Source organism: Sinocyclocheilus anshuiensis, unplaced genomic scaffold (assembly GCF_001515605.1).
Source record: "Sinocyclocheilus anshuiensis isolate Anshui unplaced genomic scaffold, SAMN03320099.WGS_v1.1 scaffold659, whole genome shotgun sequence".
NCBI classification, from domain to species: Eukaryota; Metazoa; Chordata; class Actinopteri; order Cypriniformes; family Cyprinidae; genus Sinocyclocheilus; species Sinocyclocheilus anshuiensis.
The window spans coordinates 1251809-1271314 of record NW_015549698.1 but is presented as its reverse complement, the minus strand read 5'-3'; the positions used below and the strand labels follow the sequence as shown (position 1 = coordinate 1271314).

Genomic DNA, 19506 nt, shown 5'->3' with positions numbered 1-19506 from the left:
ACAAAGTTTCCTGTAAGGGGTAGGTTTAGGGGTAGGGTTGGTGTAGGGCAATAGCACATACAGTTTGTACAGTATAAAAACCATTTCGCCTATGGAATGTCCCCATAAAACATGGAAACACAACGTGTGTGTGTGTGTGTGTGTGTGTGTGTGTGTGTGTGTGTGTGTGTGTGTGTGTGTGTGTGCGTGAGACAGATGAGACAGGGCTTAAGGAAGGGTAACAGCAGGGCACATCACTATCATTTGCTCATGTCAGACACACATGATGGATGACCCGCATGAAACAGCCAGTGACACCTGACAAAAACAGAGTCACGCTCACCGTCTCGCTCTCAGTGCTGGATTTCATTCGGTTCAAATTAACGGTGGTGAAGCCCCTTTTCAACCTATAAGGACATTATTGTTAATCAGCTAAATTAAAAATCTGTATGTTTTTGCCTATTAATTAATGCTGTAAGTAAATTACAACACTAAAATGAGTTGATGAGCAAGTGATGTAAATTTCTCCAGATGTGTTTCAATACAGACACAAACTCATCGTCTACGTCTTGGATGGCCTGAGGAGGAAATTTTCATTTTTTTTTTTAATGAATCTCACACACAAAGCACTTTTGACATATTCTGTCAAAAAATCTAATATGTACAAACTACACTGAAAAAGCTTGTTTAGTTGATACTGACTTTCTGAAACACAATAAAATTATATCAATTCTAAAATCTTGAATATATAACTAAAACTAGTGACAGTTTAATAACCCTGATTCGACCTGCCACCGAAGCATCAAACAAATCACACAGACGCTCTCAGCTAATGTACGAACACTGCTCCATTCACTCGCCAAATTAGACACTAGTGCACTAAAAGCACTCTGCTCATGTTTGTCTGTTTGTGTGTGTTTGAGAGCGGATGTCACTGGCTCTAATGAATTGAGATGAATGTCGTTCATCTGCAGGTTCAAGCACAAACGAATGGGGCTCTTTGCTCTTCTTAAAAAGCCCCTTCTGCCCTCAGACGCTTTGTTTTCTGAGGAACCCAGCAAATAAGCGCAGCCGTACACATTAATGCATATTTGATGCGACTTTGGTCCCGGAGCCACTTCATTAGTGGCAAAAGGCAGATGTAGCGCGGTGTTTTATGTGCTCCATTGATGGACACAGTAATAAACAGCATCTTTTACATCACATAGAAGGAAGCGTATCATCCATGTCCAAGACAACAGATTGAGTGACTCAACTAGACTGAGAACAACGTTCTAAAAACCTTGGCATATGCAGATATGGACAGGCATCTACTGAAGACACGCGGTGGCCCTGAAAAGTCACTGCATTCGATAAAAACATCCAACAGCATTTCCTGTACAGAATGATAGCACAAGAGCAAGAAAAACATTTCTTGATTTCACTCTTTTGATTTCAGGGTGAAATATGACCCAGACATGTGCTTGACAGGTTTGGCGCTTCACCCGGAAGCTGTAATAACCGTCTGGAAAGGATAAAGTGTTATATGTCAGTGAGTGATTGACAAAACCAGCTCGCTCCGGTAAATGTCACATTTAAAATAATACACGAGAAATAAAAGTGCAGTTTACAGAGGTGATGTCATCACACGACTCAAGACAAGACAACAAGAAAGATCTGTGTGTGTGTGTGTGTGTGTGTGTGGCTCTGCCAGGACATCGCTTTTGTGCATTAGTGCCGTTGTGATTGGATTACTTGGTGAAATGTAATTTTGCAGTGTTGCTGTTAGTGGTGTCACACACACAACACAACTCAACACAACACACACAGGAATCAGATTACAGTATTAAAATCCGCCGGCTCTGATTGCACATGGATAGTAGCACCTCCTCCTGCAGGAACACAAAATAAATCAATTAACTCTCATTCCTTCCTTCCATTCCTTTATTCCATTAAGACATAAACCGTATTACACAGGTCGCTCATTTACAGGAATTTAAACACTCAGAGCAACGACACATTTATTCAGAGAATTCAACAACATTCTGCAGCTGCTGATTATAGTGATAACATTTGATGCAATACATTTTTAAATAAGCGTTGCGAGAGATATGTAAGGTGCAAACACATCTTATAACACAAATAAACATTACTCCAGTCTTCAGTGTCACATGATCCTTCAGAAATCATTCTAATATGCTAATCTGCCTCTCAAGAAACATTTCTGATTATTTTCAATGTTGAAAACAGTTGTGCTGCACAATATTTTTGTGGAAACTTTTTATTTTTCAGGATTCACATTGAATAGAACGTGCAAAAGGACAGCATTTATTTGAAATAGAAACTTTTGTAACATTATAAATGTCTTTACAAGCATTTCAGATCAGTTTAATACATCCTCGCTGAATAATTTTTTTTATATTTCTTTATGAATACATTTACATTATACAATGCACACTCCCTTGTCAGCTAAATCTTCTTAAGAGCACAGAATGTCCTGTCCATGACTGGTATATACTTAACCACATGTGTGAGTTTGAGAACCGCATCTGCTCATCATGCGTCATATAGGCGTTTCTGGACATGCAGGAATAAGCAACAGGCGCGTGATTGACGTGTTGGTTTGTGTTATTGCTGTGCTTCATGTGGGCTGCTTAATTAGCTGAAACAAATAGAGAGTTCAGGAGCCATCTGGGGTGGAAAGAGAGAGTGTGTCTCCATCTGATCGTCCCGCACTAAACAGCATCTCTCAGCTTGAGCTGTCTGTCGCTCTGGTGGACTGTCTCGCAGCTTTAAACGCCGCACCAAGATGAATGTGATGCTGATGAGGAACTCATTAGGTATCAGCGCTATGGAGCATTTATGTGCCACCAAAACCAGTTTCAGCGTGTACTGATGCTGTTCTGAAGTGAACGGCTCTTCTGCGCTCCATCCTGGATGATTTATTTATAATCACAGAGTCATCAGCAGCATCCGAACTCTCAGAGAGCATCTCGACATGTGAAGATCTGCTGTGGAGGATCTCACACAGAAAAACCACATCATGCTCTCTGTTTTTCCCCTTGTGTAAAAAATAGATGACTAACTTGTTTTATGAGCGGATGAGATGTCTCTGCTTTTCTGTCTAGCCAAATGTATCGGCAAACATGCACACAGTTACTAAAGGACCTTCTGGATTGTCTGGTGCGGTGTAATAGTGCCGCCATTTCCGTGTGCATCTGCAGTATCGTTATGTTTTACCTGTTGATTTGTGCATGATTTTTGCACTGCAGTATTGTGCTTACTGTGAACGTTAATGTTAATTACAAATTTGTTAAAATGAAAACACTGTGCTAAGATTCTGAAGGGCTCATTTAATGGAAAACATAACTCTAACCCTAACCCATAACTCGTTTAAATGAAATAAACTGGAAAAAAACAACTCTTACAGAAACTGTGAGCTCATTAACATGTGACCGCCCATATTTACATAACACCTAATTAATATTCAGCAGCAATATTGCACAACAAGATGCTGTTACTCAAGTCACATGCAAAGAGGTTGGCCAATCATAACATCAAAGTCATTTACACAAGTATTAAAAGTGCACATTTATTTGTAATGCTCAGAGAGAATGTGGAAAATGGCAATAAAAATTCAATGTAAGGTGTGTTGGGGAAAGTTACTTTTAAAAGTAATGCATTACAATATTGCGTTACTCCATGAAATGTTACTAATTGTGTTACTTTTGATGGAAAGTAATGCATTGTGTTACTTTTGCATTACTTTTTGTCACCTGGGCTGAGCTTGCTTATTGGGTTTTTAATAACAAAAACCCCAGAAGTTATATTTTGTTATACTGTAAAGGGACTTCCACACCAAAACTGAAATGAATAAGCCTTAAGCCTTGTTCACACCAAGAACGATAACTATAAAGATAACGATATTAGCATACACACCAGCAAACTATATTTTCTGTTTATTCTCAGTGCACGCTCATCCGTCGCTTTAAATTCTCGAGTTCGTTATAGCAGGATTGTTTCTGATTGGGTGTCAATGTTTTTATCATTCATCAGCTGGAGAAAAATCATTCTATAATTCCAGCTATATCGTTTCTCTGTGCCTTTATCGTTATAGCTGTGGTGTGGACTCTGCTATTCTTTAATATTGAGGATGATTTTTTGCACTGTATCTTTAACGTTATCTTTATAGTTATCGTACTTGGTGTGAACGGGCCTTTAGGCTGAAGTTAATGGCTCTACCTCTGTAACTCACTCCTGTTTTCTCTCAACATGGGACAGGAGAGCTGTGAATATATGGGAAAGCAAAGTAACTTGCTTTACTTATTTGAAAAAGTAACAGATATTTTGTTATTAATTTTAAAAGTAATCTGTTAGTTTACTAGTTACATGAAAAAAGTAATCTGACTACGTAACTCATGTTCCCTATCAAAAGCTACTCTCGATGCTGCGTTCAATAACGCTTATGAGAACATTTTTTGTTCGACAGGTTGTGAAGAATGTGTGTCAAACACGCCAAGAATTGGCTTAAATAACCTCGGTAGGTGACGTCATTAATTACACGCACCAGAGAGGTTATAAATACACGTGAAACAGACACATCCTCAGGTTTCTTTGTCTTCAAGGACCGTATTGTGTGTCTGTGTGTTTGTGAGAAAAAAGTGTTTTTCCCTGCTGCATTGCAGTTAAAAAAAAAAAGAAAGAGAAAGAAAGCATTACTCACTCATTATGTCGGAGTCTGAGAAGAGATGCGTGCCTCCTTGTCAGAGGCTCATCTCGGACAATGATCCGCATAATTTTTGCTTTGAGTGTTTGGGGGATGAGCACGCTGCCCTCGGGCTCGAGGGAGAATGCAAGCACTGTGATCTTTTGCCAATCAAAGTGCTTTGTGCACGGCTTGCTTTCTTTAGAGACGAGCGAGCCGCCACTCCCTCGTTAAGATCCTGGGGGTCGCGTGTCGATCTGGCTAAGGCGTGTGGGACGGGTCCGCCCCTTTCTCTCGCGTTCTCGCCGGACCGCAAGGTCCTCGCGCCCGCCTCTGAAGCACGCCCCGGCACTTCTTCAGAACGGGCGGAGGATACTTCGTCTCTTGCTTCTGCGGAGATCGAGAGCGCCATCTCAGAGCGCTCCTCTCGCGATGATAAAGCGTATGAGGAGTTACTCGAGGTGGTAACTCGAGCAGTCGAAAGGTTAAAGCTAGACTGGCAGGATGCAGGATGCCCCCAAGCGCTCGAAGCTGGATGACAGATTTCTGTCAGGTGGCCGGGGGAGGGGCCTCAGAGACGGTCTCTCCCCTTCTTTGCTGACCTCCATGACGAGGTAACTCATTCATGGAGTAAGCCATATTCATCCCGTGTCTTTGTGCCATCGACGTCGATTTATTCGGCCATCGTGGATGCAAAGGCACAGGGGCTACATGATTATGCCCCAGGTGGAAGAGATGCTTGCGGGCTATCTCTCCCCTGGGAGCTCATCATCCTTAAAGAAACCTGTGCTCCCCACCAAGCCTTGTAGACTGACATCTTCGCTGGTGGGGAAAGCTTTCCAAGCAGCGGGTCAGGCTGGTGCTGCCCTGCACACCATGGCGATTTTGCAGGCATACCAGGCTGACCTGCTGAATGACAAGTTCCTGTCCCTCAGAGCGATTTACATTTCGGGGCATATGAATGTGGGAGCAGACTTGCTGTCCAGACAAGCTGTGAGACATGGGGAATGGAAACTCCACCCTGAAGTAGTCAGTCAAAAAAGGGAAAGATTTTACGAACCAGAGGTGGACCTCTTTGCTTCACAGGAGACAGCACAATGTCCGGTCTACTTCTCTCTGACTCCTCCAGCTCCCCTGGGTCTGGACACGATGGCCCATACGTGGCCCAGACTGTGTCTTTATGCATTTCCTCCGATCGCTCTGCTCCTGGGAGTCCTAGCCAAGGTCCGTCAACAAGGGTCTCGCCTCTTACTGATAGCGCCTCGTTGGCCGACCAGAGTGTGGTTCTCAGATTTAATATCCCTCCTCGACGGCTCGCCGTGGGCAATTCCGGTCAGGAGAGATCTTCTGTCTCAGGCACAGGGGACAGTATTGCATTCCCGGCCCGAGCTCTGGAACCTTCACGTCTGGCCTCTGAGGGGGACCGACTAAGATGCTGGGCTTCCAGCCGATGTAATAGAGACTATTCTAAGTGCTAGGGCTCCCTCCACTAGAAGAAGTTATGCCCTCAGATGGCGTGTTTTCGAAAGATGGTGTATGACGCACCATGCAGACCCAGTTCACTGCCAAATTGTTCCAGTGCTGGAGTTTCTGCAAGAGAAACTGTCCTCAGGCACATGTCCTGGTACTCTCAGAATCTATGTGGCCGCCATTTTGGCTTGCCATGCTCTGATTGATGGGGTTTCTGTGAGAAAGCACCCTTTAGTCGCCCGCTTCGTTCATGGAGCCAAGCGATTGAGGCCGCCCACTAGAGCGACAGTCCCTTCGTGGAACTTAGCTATAGTGCTCGAGGGTCTGGTCGACACCCCTTTCGAGCCACTAGAGTCAGCACCTGTCAGGTTTCTGGCCCTAAAGATGGTTTTTCTAATGGCTATTACTTCTCTGAAGAGAATTGGGAGAATTTGCAGGCTCTGTCAGTCTCGCCATCCTGCCTAGACTTTGCCCCTGGGCTGGTCAAAGTTATTTTGCATCCTCACCCTAATTATCTTCCGAAAGTTCCATTCTCGACCATACATCCGGTCGTTCTTGAAGCCTTCTGCCCTCCGCCGTTCACGACACCGGAGCAGGAAAGACTTCACTTACTGTGTCCAGTACGTGCTCTTCAGGTTTACGTCCACCGCACCAGCCAGTGGCATAAATCGGATCAGCTTTTCATATGCTATGGGGGCCGCAACCGGGGGGTGGCTGCCACTAAGCAAACTATGTCACATTGGGTGAGGGATGCTATTGCCCTAGCCTACGAGGCGCGTGGTCAAGCTTCGCCTCTAGGAGTTAGGGCCCATTCAAAAAGGGGGGTTGCATCTTCTACGGCTTTAGCAAGAGGTGTTCCCTTGCAGCAAGTGTGTGATGCGGCAGGCTGGTCCTCTCCGCACACATTTGTCAGATTCTATAGTTTGGATGTCCGTGCTACTCCGGGCTCACGGGTCCTTGAGTCAACATCCCAGAGTCATGTCTGAGACCTCTTCAATGCTTGTGCGCACACACTACACAACCTTGGGGGGTCCAGACACTTGCAGTACGGCGGCGTTGGTATTCTCGTTCCCATAAGCGTTATTGAACACAGCATCGAGAGTAGCCTTTGATAGGGAACGTCTCGGGTTACTTGACTGTAACCCTGTTCCCTGAAAAAGCGGGAACGAGATGCTGCGCCTCAATGCCGCACTATAGGTGTGCCTGGATGTCCTTTCAGACAAAGGTATAACCTGAAGGTGTGTCCGTTTCAGTTCTTGATAACAGACTTGCCAATATACAACCCACAACACCACATACACATGTAAATAAGCACGTCCCTCACAATAACAAGTCTGTCTCGGGTTACTTGACTGTAACCCTGTTCCCTGAAAAAGCGGGAACGAGATGCTGCGCCTCAATGTCACACTGTAGGCATGCCCGGACGTCCTTTCAGACAAAGGTGAACCTGAGGATGTGTCCGTTTCACATGTATTTATAACCTCTCAGGTGCGTGTAATTAATGACGTCAGCTACCGAGGTTATTTAAGCCAATTATTGGCGTGTTTGAGACACATTCTTCACAACCGGTCGAACAAAGAATGTTCTCATAAGCGTTATTGAACGCAGCATCTCGTTCCCGCTTTTTCAGGGAACAGGGTTACAGTCAAGTAACCCGAGACGTTACTTGTAATGCGTTACCTTCAATACAATGTGTAAAATATGGCTCTTGCATGCAACTATTAATGTAATTGAACTAATTAGATCGACTCAAGTATTTAATTTTTGATTCTACTTTGAGAAAATGTCATTGAGAAAATGTCAATAAACTGATCATATTAAGCTTGGTCTTTATGAAACAGTTTGGTGAGATGTGTCTTTATTCTTCCAGAGCCCCCGAGACCCATTGCTCCACCTCAGCTGCTGGGTGTCGGGCCCACATACCTGCTAATCCAGCTAAACGCTAACTCCATATTCGGGGACGGCCCCATCATCCTGAAGGAGGTGGAGTACAGGATGACATCTGGAAGCTGGACAGAGACCCACGCTGTCAACTCGCCTAATTACAAGCTGTGGCACCTGGATCCCGACACGGAGTATGAGATCCGAGTGCTGCTGACCCGTCCGGGAGAGGGGGGAACCGGACAGCCCGGGCCGCCTCTCATCACCAGAACCAAGTGTGCAGGTCAGTCCACTGGTATATATTCATTTCTGTATGTGGAAGGGATTAAAGTGGGATGCACCCTTTGCATTTTTCAAATTTCAGGTATCATAAAAGATCCATTTTGTCAAAAGTAAAATAGTAATTGCTTAGTGCTTGTTAGTTGATTAATTGCCAGTGCTCCCTGAAAAGGAAAGACTTCAAATTGCTTTGTCTGCAAATTTCTGGTAGTGCAAACAGCCCTTAAAGGGATCATTCACCTAAAAAGGAACATTTTAATTTCTTTCAAACCTGTATGACCCTGCTTCTTCTGTGGAACAGAATAAAGAATGTTTTAAAGGTCCCATGACATGCTGCTGTTTGGATGCTTTTATATAGGCCTAAGTGGTCCCTAGTACTGTATCTGAAGTCTCTTTCCCGAAATTCAGCCTTGGTGCAGAATTTCAGCCACTACGAGCCAGTCCCACAATGAGCTTTCCTTAGGACGTGCCATTTCTGTGTCTGTAGCTTTAAATGCTAATGAGGAGGAGAGAGGCGGGGCAACTGCCATGCTTCGCTCGTTTGCAAGCAATGATGTCTCTCGAGGAAAAAAATATATTGCGCTCGCCTCGCACGGTAGTAGCTCATTTTCTCATGGGCGGGCCAAATTCTCTGGGCGGGCAAAGCAGAGAAAGGGGAGGTAACCTTTCCCTGTATGACGACATAAAGGGAAGATTCCAGATTGGGCCATCTGAGCTTTCATTTTCTCAAAGGCAAAGCAGGATACCCAGGGCTCGGTTTACACCTATCGCCATTTCTAGCCACTGGGGGACCATAGGCAGGCTAGGGGAACTCATATTAATGTTAAAAAACCTCATAAAGTGAAATTTTCATGCCATGGGACCTTTAACTCTTATTGTCCACACAATGAAAGCCAGAGTAAAGTCTAATCACATTTGTTTATATAGCGCAATACAGATTCAAAGCAGTTCTGTCATGACAACTCTCGGAGGGATTGGCATGGTAATGTACATGATCATTTTAATGTATTTGGTCTTGGCGGAATAGATCTGCTCCGCTGCTGCTGCTGCTGCAGAGCAAGTACCGAGACTTGCTACTGCCAATACATCCACAACATGCTGCTATGAGCATGTAAGAAATACTGCTGCTGCACTTATAGCATACATGAAATAACCCCATATAGCATACATGAATCACCTCGTAGCAGATCCATACAGGTGGAGCTGGGGAAGGGGGAGAGTTTCTGAAGTGTGCTGCAAAACTGCTACAGCAAACAAAAGCCAGGTATTTGAATATTAAGCAGTAAACTCGTTGCCTACCGATACAGGAGAGAACCAATGAGCTGCCACGTGACAATGATGTCGCCAGGTCAGATTGAGCTAGACCTATCAGAGTGCACCATCTAGAGTGTCATGCCAGAACTCTGTATTTAATAAACATGAAAATAACAGTGTTGATGTAAAATTCATCAGTTATGAAACAAAAATTAATTTCAGCTTGTAAGCAGCTCTACAGAAGACAATAGTGTCATTATTCAATTCAGTTGAGTTCAATGTTGATTCAGTTCAGTTCAATAACAGTGCTAATGTTAATGTGACTATCAGCTCAATTCAGTTCAGATTGTTTCATCTGATTGAGTCAGTACGGTCCAATCTATAATATTACTGAATATCAGTGTCTTTTAAAGCCCAACTGAGAAAGCCAAAGGTTACAGTGGCAAGGAACCTAAAATATTCATTTTTAAGTGAACAATCGCTTGACGTGTAAATACAGGAGGTACATTTTGCCTAGTTTGTACAGGTGTTATTTCATATATACACTCCTACTCTGATCATACACCTGCAAATACACACAAACAAAAAGGGCCAAAATGCAGACTTTGGGCTCCCCCGGAGCAGATGGAGGTTTGGGTTCAGCTGCAGTCTCATAACGATCCACAAGCGCCATCGAAACAAGGGTCTTCCTGTTCCAGCTGCAGCACACCTCCATTGAAAGTGTTTTGTTTTTGTCCTCTCAGTGTGTTGTATTTGCACATAAATAATTGCCTGAAGCTTCTTCAGAAACATAATTGGAAAATAAAGTAAACAAGTGAGCGTGCAGAGCAGCTATCATTGATGCCACTCACTGTGTAAGTGTGTGTGGTGTTTATATGTTAATCATGGCTCAAACCATGCGCTGTATACCACCGCCCTTATAAAATTGGAAGCACACGAGAGCAAACACTCAGTCACACCGCATATAAGGGCCTCGTGCCTTCATTTGAGCGCTGTGATGCGATTCTCTCCACGGGTTCCATGGCTCCCGTATTAAACGTGGCAAGACTCGGTGAGGACAGATATACGGCTCATATGAGGAGTCACGGAGCGACGAGTGTCTTCCGGAAAGTGGAAGAGAGAGAGGAAAGAGAGGAGTGTATGCATGGTTTCATTATGGAGAGATGCTCCGTGTCCCCAGTGGCGGCACAGTAGCGCAGCCCACTCGCTCGCTCTCTGATTGAAATTCAAACAGGAGCTCCTCTCCCCCATCAATCGCATTTGAACTTTCATATATTTTTTTTTTATTTTGGCAAAAGACATTTTCCAGGTCTGCTTTAGATGGAGCGCTCGCTGGCTTTTTCATCTCCCTCTAGCCAATCACACGCTTATCTCACCTCGGACAGGGAGAACTGAGTGGAACCGGTGAATTTACACAATTACATTTAGATTGGTGCTAGTCTGCCCGAGTGCTCTGTTTAAATTCATATTTTCTCTTTCTCTGTCTCTCTGTCTCTGTCTGTCGGTTAGTTTCCTGCTAAGCCATATTGTCTGGAGCTCGCGTGGCGTGTGCATATTTCACATTTATCAATATTATTATGTTTGGCAGCTTAGTTTATCTTGGTTGTGGGTATGCATTTTGAAAAGGCCAACATAGAGGAGGAGTAACTTCCTGAACGAACATCGTCACCTGTATGTGTCTGAGCACAAGCCAAACACACCGATTCTTTCCACTTAAAGCCTCGCTGAAGCTCCCAGCCTCGTGTCTGTGTGTGTGTTGAGCTCATGATTAGGTGTGTCTCTATCACAGCCATGTTCCTGAAAGCTCCGAGTTCAGCAGACGCCCCTCAGGCCTTAACAGTGTTACAAACTATTGCTCAGAGCCGTCTCACGCTCGTTTGAAATTTTCCAGTTTCGTCCCGAATATCTGGAGAAGAATGCTATCCTTCAGCATTCCTCTTCATCTCAAAGGCAGTAGCTCTGATTTCAGACATGCAAAGTAACAGACAGTGGTATAAAAGTATAAAAGTCTGTTTTTCATGAAACTTCAGCAAAAATCTCCAGTTTATTTCCAGTTAATCTTATTGCTTTCTAGAAGTCAAGGGGTGACCACCCATCCTGCATTTTATTTAGTTAATAATAAATTGCATACATAATTTTTTTGGGATTACCAGTGTGCCACTGGAAAAGAAAAACAGGCTACAAGTTCAAGATGCATTGAATTCCGTAAAAATGCATGTACTCAGCTTAAAAAAATAAAAGCTTATTGGCGATATAAAGCATATTATCATGCAATGTCACTGCAAATAGGCTTTCCATTTAACATTAGTCAATATTTACATAGTCTAATAATAAGATACCACTCAACAGAGCAACAACTAGGTAGTCAGCCTAAGGAGACATGGTTCTGATATTAAAGCTATATTATCGTATTTGTAATTTTTCATTCTTATTGGTTGATTAATCTGAGCACAGATTGAAATGTTGTTCAGACGGAGACATTCTGAAACTCTAGCAGAGACTTGTGGGATTACTGGGGGCTTTTTGTCCGGAGAAACATCTAAGAAGCCGTAGACTTCAGCATTTGCTCTCTATTTAATCATATTGCTGTGTAGGAGAAACATTTGAGATATTAAGATGATCTCATTTGTGATTTCAGAAAATGAAAACTAGATTCAGTTCCTCCCGATGTCATGGGAATGTAATCTCTGTCATAATGAAAAGTAACAAGAGCAGCAGTGATCTTCTGTCTCAGGAACATTCGCTTTTTGTTGAACTTGTGGGCTGTGAGCGTTCAGAATGGAAAAGGTTATGCCTGCTTATTTTTTTGTAGACACGCATACATTGGAAAACAGGTCCCGTGCGTGCACGTGTTGAGACGGTTTCCTGATTATCAGTGCAAGAAAAACCATTATGACAATGTTCCAGGCATCTCTGCCTCTGCCTTTTTATTTGGTACAAATGTCAAGCCATTTCCCTAAAATAGCAAATTGATCATGTTTCCCCTGATTCCTGTTAAATAAATGAGAAGTCAAACATTGCCTCAATCATCATAGTACAAGTCAGTGCAACGTCTATGTCTGGAGAAATAAGCGTGAACTCGAGATGGAATTGAGTCAGTGCCCTTTGCTCAACACCATTCAGACGGAACGCAGACAGACGTCAACACAGACTATCAGGGATTTATTGCACACTGGTTTCTAGACTGAAGATGGCTTTAGCACAACTAAAAGAGATCTAATTTGAGAGAGAACGGACTTTGTTTCACTCAATTTACATTTGGGTCAACTGAAAGAGGTGTGACTTTGGTTTGAACTCGAGTGTGAATGCTCATGAAGAGTAGGGATGCAACGATACCATTTTTTCAGATCCGATCCGATCCAGAAAATTTGAAAATTCATTATTGGCCAATTCCGATCTGATCCGATCCGATACCAACGCAGTTTTTTTTTTAAATCAATGTAGAATTTCTATACTTCTGTGTGTTGACCTGATCGTCACTCTTTTGTGTGTTAAACAGTCTACTAAATATAGACAACTTAATTTGAATGAAAAATAACAAATGAAAAAAACACAATCATAATCTATGACATATAATCATAATCTATCAATTATAAGGCTATTAATAGAAAGGCTATTAATAACTATACATTAGATTATTAATAGCCTTTCTTGTTCTGTCCTATCATAGGACAGAACAAGAAACGCTATAAATAATCTTTCATTGCGCAAAAGTATTATAATATGAAAACACAAAGTGCTTATGCGTGCACAGAATGATGTGCTTGAAGCAACACGGAGTCACAGTGCGCAGCATAGAGAAGTTCAAAGCACAAAGTAAAGAGACATTGATGCGTAGTTTATTAAATATGTGCGATAGTTATTGAGACTTTTCTTTGAACAGTTTTAAATTTCAGTTACTGTGCGCTCTTGGAGAGAGTTTTATAGTCTTGACTGTCGTAACCGAACGTGACGCACAGTGTGAACGCTGAATGGAGGATGACAGACAGCCGCAGCGGAGAGAAGAGTTTACGTGAACTTGAATTTAACGACTTAAATATTCATCTGTACCTCACATTAAACTATGGAACGGCTTCAGAACACTTGGACTTTATGGTGCTTTATAATGTTTTTGTGCTTTCGTGGGGCTTAACAATAACACAGAATAGTATACGCACAATATCGGATTTGGATCGGTCTCATCTGACCGATACCCGATCCGGCAGAAAATGCCAGTATCGGAGCCGATACCGATATCGGATCGATGAATCCCGAGTGAAGAGTGACTCTCTGTTAGCAGACAAACTTCACACACCCCGTTGAACATGAGAGCTGCTGTTTTAATTTTATTTTAGGCTAATTTGTTTGTTTAACCTTGATATCTAAATATCAGTCATATAAAATGCTAAAGCTGAAGTGTGTATTTGTTTGTGTTAATACTTTCTTCAGTCCCAATTATAAGTATGGTGGTTCTGCTGAAGAGTGTAATGACCAATTGTAGTGTTCAGGAAACCTGTCTGAAAACAGTCATTTATTTTGCTTAATGGTATAGAAATTGAACACTTAAGCTTTAAATGGTTATCATTTTGCGTTCGAATCTTTGATGATATTATGAAATTTTTCAAAATAATTGCACATTTCTTTTCTAAGCATGCAGGCCTAGTTTTAACTGTTTGTTGTAGCACAGACAGCTCAGTTGCCTAATTGTAGCCGTCTGTCTGCTTTCTTTTCTTTTTTTCAAAATTGGTGTATTGCAAACCTTCCATGTGTCCGGGTAGGTTTGAAAGTCGTATTCCCATGTGTCTGACAGCCAGAGGGCAGGATGTAGCGGCACATCTGGTATTGCTGCTTTCTGTCTCTCTCTCTCTCTCTCTCTCTCTCTCTCTCTCTCACTGTGCCGTCTCTCCCCATCACTCTCTGCCTGTAATGCTGTGCTTTAGAGGAGACCACCACCACAGGTTGCATTCTGACAGCAGAGAAAGCACAGTGAGAAAATGGTGTGTCTCCAAGTCAAATCCCTCGCTCCTGCCTCAGCGCTGTTGAGACGCGGCTCACTGTCACACTGAGGAAGGAAAGGTGAAACTACCACGGCTGTAATGACACTTCTGGAGTCACACCAGCCCTCAAAATCTCTTCAACACATTTGATGTAGGATGTGATAGAAGAGATGCTCATTGGGGGCATTAACACATTTGAAAAAAAAGTGTATTATGTGCATGAAAGGTTTTGAGACCCAGAAACTTATTTTATTAATATTATTTATTCATGTCAAGACCAGTTAGTATCAGTGAGAAAATTACATTTTCCAATTAAAAATGTTATTGAAATTTTATTCTAAGTCTATTTTTTAAACAATTACATTTTTATTCATGTATACTTAATTTATTTACTTGCAGCCCTAGAGAAGGAGGAAAATAAGGCATTATACTGTACACTACACTACTGTATAACACTACTCAAATCTTTGTAGTATGGACATTATGTAGATGTTCAGTTTGCATGAATTACAGAAAACACGCTGTACGGAATACTGTATCCCACAATGCAGTGTGCTTCACTTGACCTTCAATTTATAGTGTGACGAATGAACTGTAATTAATATCATGCGCTGCGATTCAGAACATCTCATTGACTCATTGCAATATAACTGAACGCAACTCGCTAGATTAAACATGCAATTTATTAGGGTCATGTGACTTCAGTGTAACATACAACTGGGCTGCATACTGTTTCACATATGCAGTGAGCACTGTGACAGCATTCCACTCTGAACACAACCATAGACTTTTCCTGTCTAGATAAAAAGTGTCAGCAAGAACAGGAAGCACTGTTTGTTGAAACAGGAAGTAATAGGAAAAGTAATCTGATCTTGGCTCTTTGACCGTTTCCTGCAAAAAAAACTGGCTGAGTATCTGTGTGTATGTGTGTGTGTGTGTGTGTGTCCGTGTCTATCCAACAGTTGAATATTACTACGCAAGTCTAAACAGGACTTGATTTCAAACCATCACACTGGGGTTTAATTAACCCACAGATTACAAAGTCACAAAGCAATTAACAGCACCACATAATGAGAAAGCATGCATGCTAGCTTGCAGGAAATAAGATAGTTTGTTTTTTGAGTGGCATGTTAGAAGTGGTTGGAGAGTTGTCTGTTTCTAACAGGTATTGGATCTCCATTCCCCCAAAGAAAAGTAAAGATGGAGAATTGAAGAGTCGGAGGACTGGGTGGCCAGAAGAGGCTAATCATAACATCCGGCTTGTGTATATTGATTGATAATAGACTCCAGGGGAGTGGGTGGCTATGACAAACACATAAGCCAGGAAGAGTGTCTCGGAATTGTAAAGTTATCATGTGGTCCACACAGCAGAGTATAGTTTAGAAATGTATAGAAAATATTGCAAATGAAAAGTGTAGATAGAAAACATTAGGGGTCCCAGCACTGAACCATGAGGTACGCCGGTGATGAGTGTGTGGGCTGAGAAGAGCAAGACTTGCTAGAACATCATTATTGTTGGCCAAGTAGGATATAAACCAGAAATGCGCTGACCTGGAAAAAATTAGCATGGAGTTGTGTGAGGATTCTCTCTCTGGCTTACTTGAGTCCTGTGGTTAAAGCAAGGAAAGCAGTTTAAGTGGAGTGACCAAGTTTGAAGCCAAATTTCAATTAAAATTAAATTTCATGGAAATCAGATTGCGGCACATGCAGTGAATTGGCTCTTTAGCCCAGTGACTAAGTGTTTTTTTTAATCAACTAATATAAATGTATAGCAGTAATACATTAAAGTATGCCAAATAAACATGAATTGAAGGACCCATTCCTAAAGAAGGTTTTTCCTGATTCTAAATGAAATTATAAGTCTATTAGTTTAATCCTTTAATGCATGGCATCCATTAGTGTGGACAGATCTTTAACTGCTCGGGGTGTGATGGTCAGCGATTAGCTTTCACCCTTAATTCTGAGAACTCTATTCAAAATGAGGTATCCCTGACATATCTGTTTTACTGCAGAACACTTTGAATGTCACTTTTTTCAAAGTATATCATATGCATCATGGCGGAGGGGGAAAAATCCTTGTTTTTTTGTGGTTTGTGTGTGTGTGCGGGCATGTGAATGTTTGCATCCAGGCTGCATGTTTTGTACTCTTTGACTTTGAGCACAGTGTGTAGGTTTAAGGTTGTGCTGTAGCAAGAGAGAAAAGGTGCTGTAATTATCATGAACTAAATGAGTGTGTGCGGTTATAGTGCTGATTGTGCTGAATGCAGGCTCTCCGAAGGCCCACACGCACGCCATGCTCGATTTAGCAGGCCAATTTTCAATTAAGCTACATCACAAATGAACATTGGCCATTTCAGGAAACATCAGCTTCCCATTTTTTCTGCCTATGTGGCAGAATGTGAGATTGGATGAATCCAATCGCTAATTGTCATCGTCCGTCAAGGTGAAAGCCTTCTGGGTAAGTACAATAAACATGCCTCGTGCGGCATACCTTACGCACTCTCTCTCCTCTACAGCCATGCTTTTCTTATTTAAGCAGAATCATTTCTCAGTAGGAGACCATCTTATCAGTGGGCATTTTATAATTTATGGATATTTTAAATCTCACTGTTCATGTTGCATGGTAGAGTGCATTCTTTTGTAAGAATTAACACAACGTGTCGATATGTAGCCGGTTGTAAATGTTGAAGTCAAGCATCTACGCTCTAATTGTGAACTTTAAAGGAATGTTCCAAGTTCCATAGATGCTATTCCCTGAAAATCCTGACAGCCACTTAAGCTCTCCTTGGCGTGTTAATGAGAATCTGTGGGAGAAATGAGTTTGGGGTTTCACAAGTAGCCTAAAACTCTGCTAAATGTTGGTAGAACCAAATATTTTACATGTTATTGAGGGATAATTAGTTGGGGAATTGCAGCTTCTCAGATGTAATAGAGAAAAAAAGTGGTTCTTCAGGTGAATAAACTGGAGAAATATGGTTGTTTGTTATTATCAGAATATTATGTGTTTCTCTTCTGAATTCCTTTTCATGCCAGCTCACCGATATGAGAGAAATCATTACTTGTTTCTGTTACACGTGCACTCCATTCAATCCGTCAGTCTATATGGAGTGTGTTTGTGCAAGTGCTTGACTAAACGAACCTGACCGCTACATTTTCACCCCAGCAGTTTCCACGTTCTTTACCTCAGGACTCGTTCTGTGTGGCGCTTCGTCCACTAATGATTTCCGGGAGATGATTTGCACTCGTAGAGCAACTGTAATAACCTTAATTTTAACGTTCAATCCATGGAAGATTTTAAGAGGTCATTAAGCCCATTAGCCTGCGGTTTAAGACGATTGATTAGGTCTCAAAAGACATTGATCAGGTTCCTTGAGTGTGTGTGTGGTGGAGAGAAATAAATCGCTGAGTTTCCCACACACTCATTTGTTTCCCTTCTCTCATTAGATGTGTGCATGTTTGTGTGAAACTCCTATGTCCTAGTTTCTAGCGCATTATACCTCGGCTTGCTTTTTTACCGCAGGTTCTGTTTGTGTGTTTACTCAATATTCTGTGTCCCAGCCTATCTCATAAAGAGCGCAGGTCTGCAGATCCAGCAGACAAACATCATAAAGCCTGGAGATTATCAGTTTATGTCCAGCGAACGATATTTAAATGGAAATTACTTCCTCTCCTGCCACACGCTGTACTTTATTTGAGCTCGTTGCCACGCGTTGCTGGCGCTGGGTATTAATGTTAATGGTGCTTGTGTCTTTTCAGCATTCAGATGATTTTCTCCACTCTTAACCTATTGTAGGTGTTTATAGGTCTTTTAATGGCTTCATATGGGGAAAAAGTTGTCATAGAAACGCGCTCTGGTAGGCCATTTATTCTGAACAATAGTGTTAGCCTAATGGATCAGTGCTACCATATCTTCAAATCATCTTAAAGGGAACGTTTTTTTGTTGTTGTTTTTCCACCCAGAAAATGAAAACAAAGCAGCAACAACACAACAAAAGCAACGAGACTGCAGCGACTAGCATTTTTTCCCAGTGAAATTCTGATCCCACTGAAAGGAGCAGTGTATGCGTTTCTTTATGTCTTATGAACTGGCCATATTTTTATTTAGGATTGGATTTATTTGGATTGATAAAAAATAGTGCAAAGTGGCATAGTGTTACACTTTGATATTCACTATACGCTTTCATTGTGTGTAAAAACCCTGTTGAAAAAAACAGCATATGCTGGTTAGGTATGTTTTGAAGCATGGCTGCTGGTCATGAGCTGGTTTAAGCTAGTCATGTGCTCGTCCTAAGCTGGTCCTGAGCAGGAGCTAGTTGCTTAGGACCGTTTTGCACCATGGCTGCTGGTTTGAGCTGGTTTAAGCTGGTCCTTAGCTGGTCATGTGCTGGTTTAAGCTGGTCATGTGCTGGTCCTGAGCAGGAGCTAGTTGCTTAGGACCAGCTTAGGACCAGCACATGACCAGCTAAGAAACAGCTTAAACCAGGAGCCATGCTTCAAAACATACCTAACCAGCATATGAAGAACAGCATGAACTTTCTGCCAATGTTCTCCTTTTTTGCTTGTATGTTTTTCGAGCGGCGTGAAGAGTGAGCAGACAATGTCTTTGGTTTCTGGTTGACCTGTGCCTTTAAATCTTCTCTATGTGCTCTTGTCCCCTGTGTTTTACTCACTTCACCTCAGCATGCACAGGTGGGTTTGTGCACATATAATGATATTTATTCCCTGCCCTTATTACCCATAATCCTGAGCGAGTGTAGTGGTTAAGGTGTGTGTTGACTCTATGTGCTTATCAGGTACTCAACAGCCCTCATTTGAATTTCAAAAAAGCCAATTTGGATGAACATGCTGCTGGAGTGCAGGTACGAGGTCCGTTTTACCTTTTACTGGCCTTTCATCTGCCTGCCGTTGCTCTCTCTCTCGTCTCACGCTTCCACAGTGGTCTTCCTCAGGCAAAAAAAAAAAAAAAAAAACCCAAAAACCACG

The 19506-nt window shown here is 42.2% G+C and overlaps 1 pseudogene; it reads left to right on the top strand.

The window, feature by feature from the left end:
• LOC107660535 (receptor-type tyrosine-protein phosphatase kappa-like) overlaps window positions 1-19506 on the top strand; it is a 181563-nt pseudogene that overhangs the window by 103934 nt on the left and 58123 nt on the right.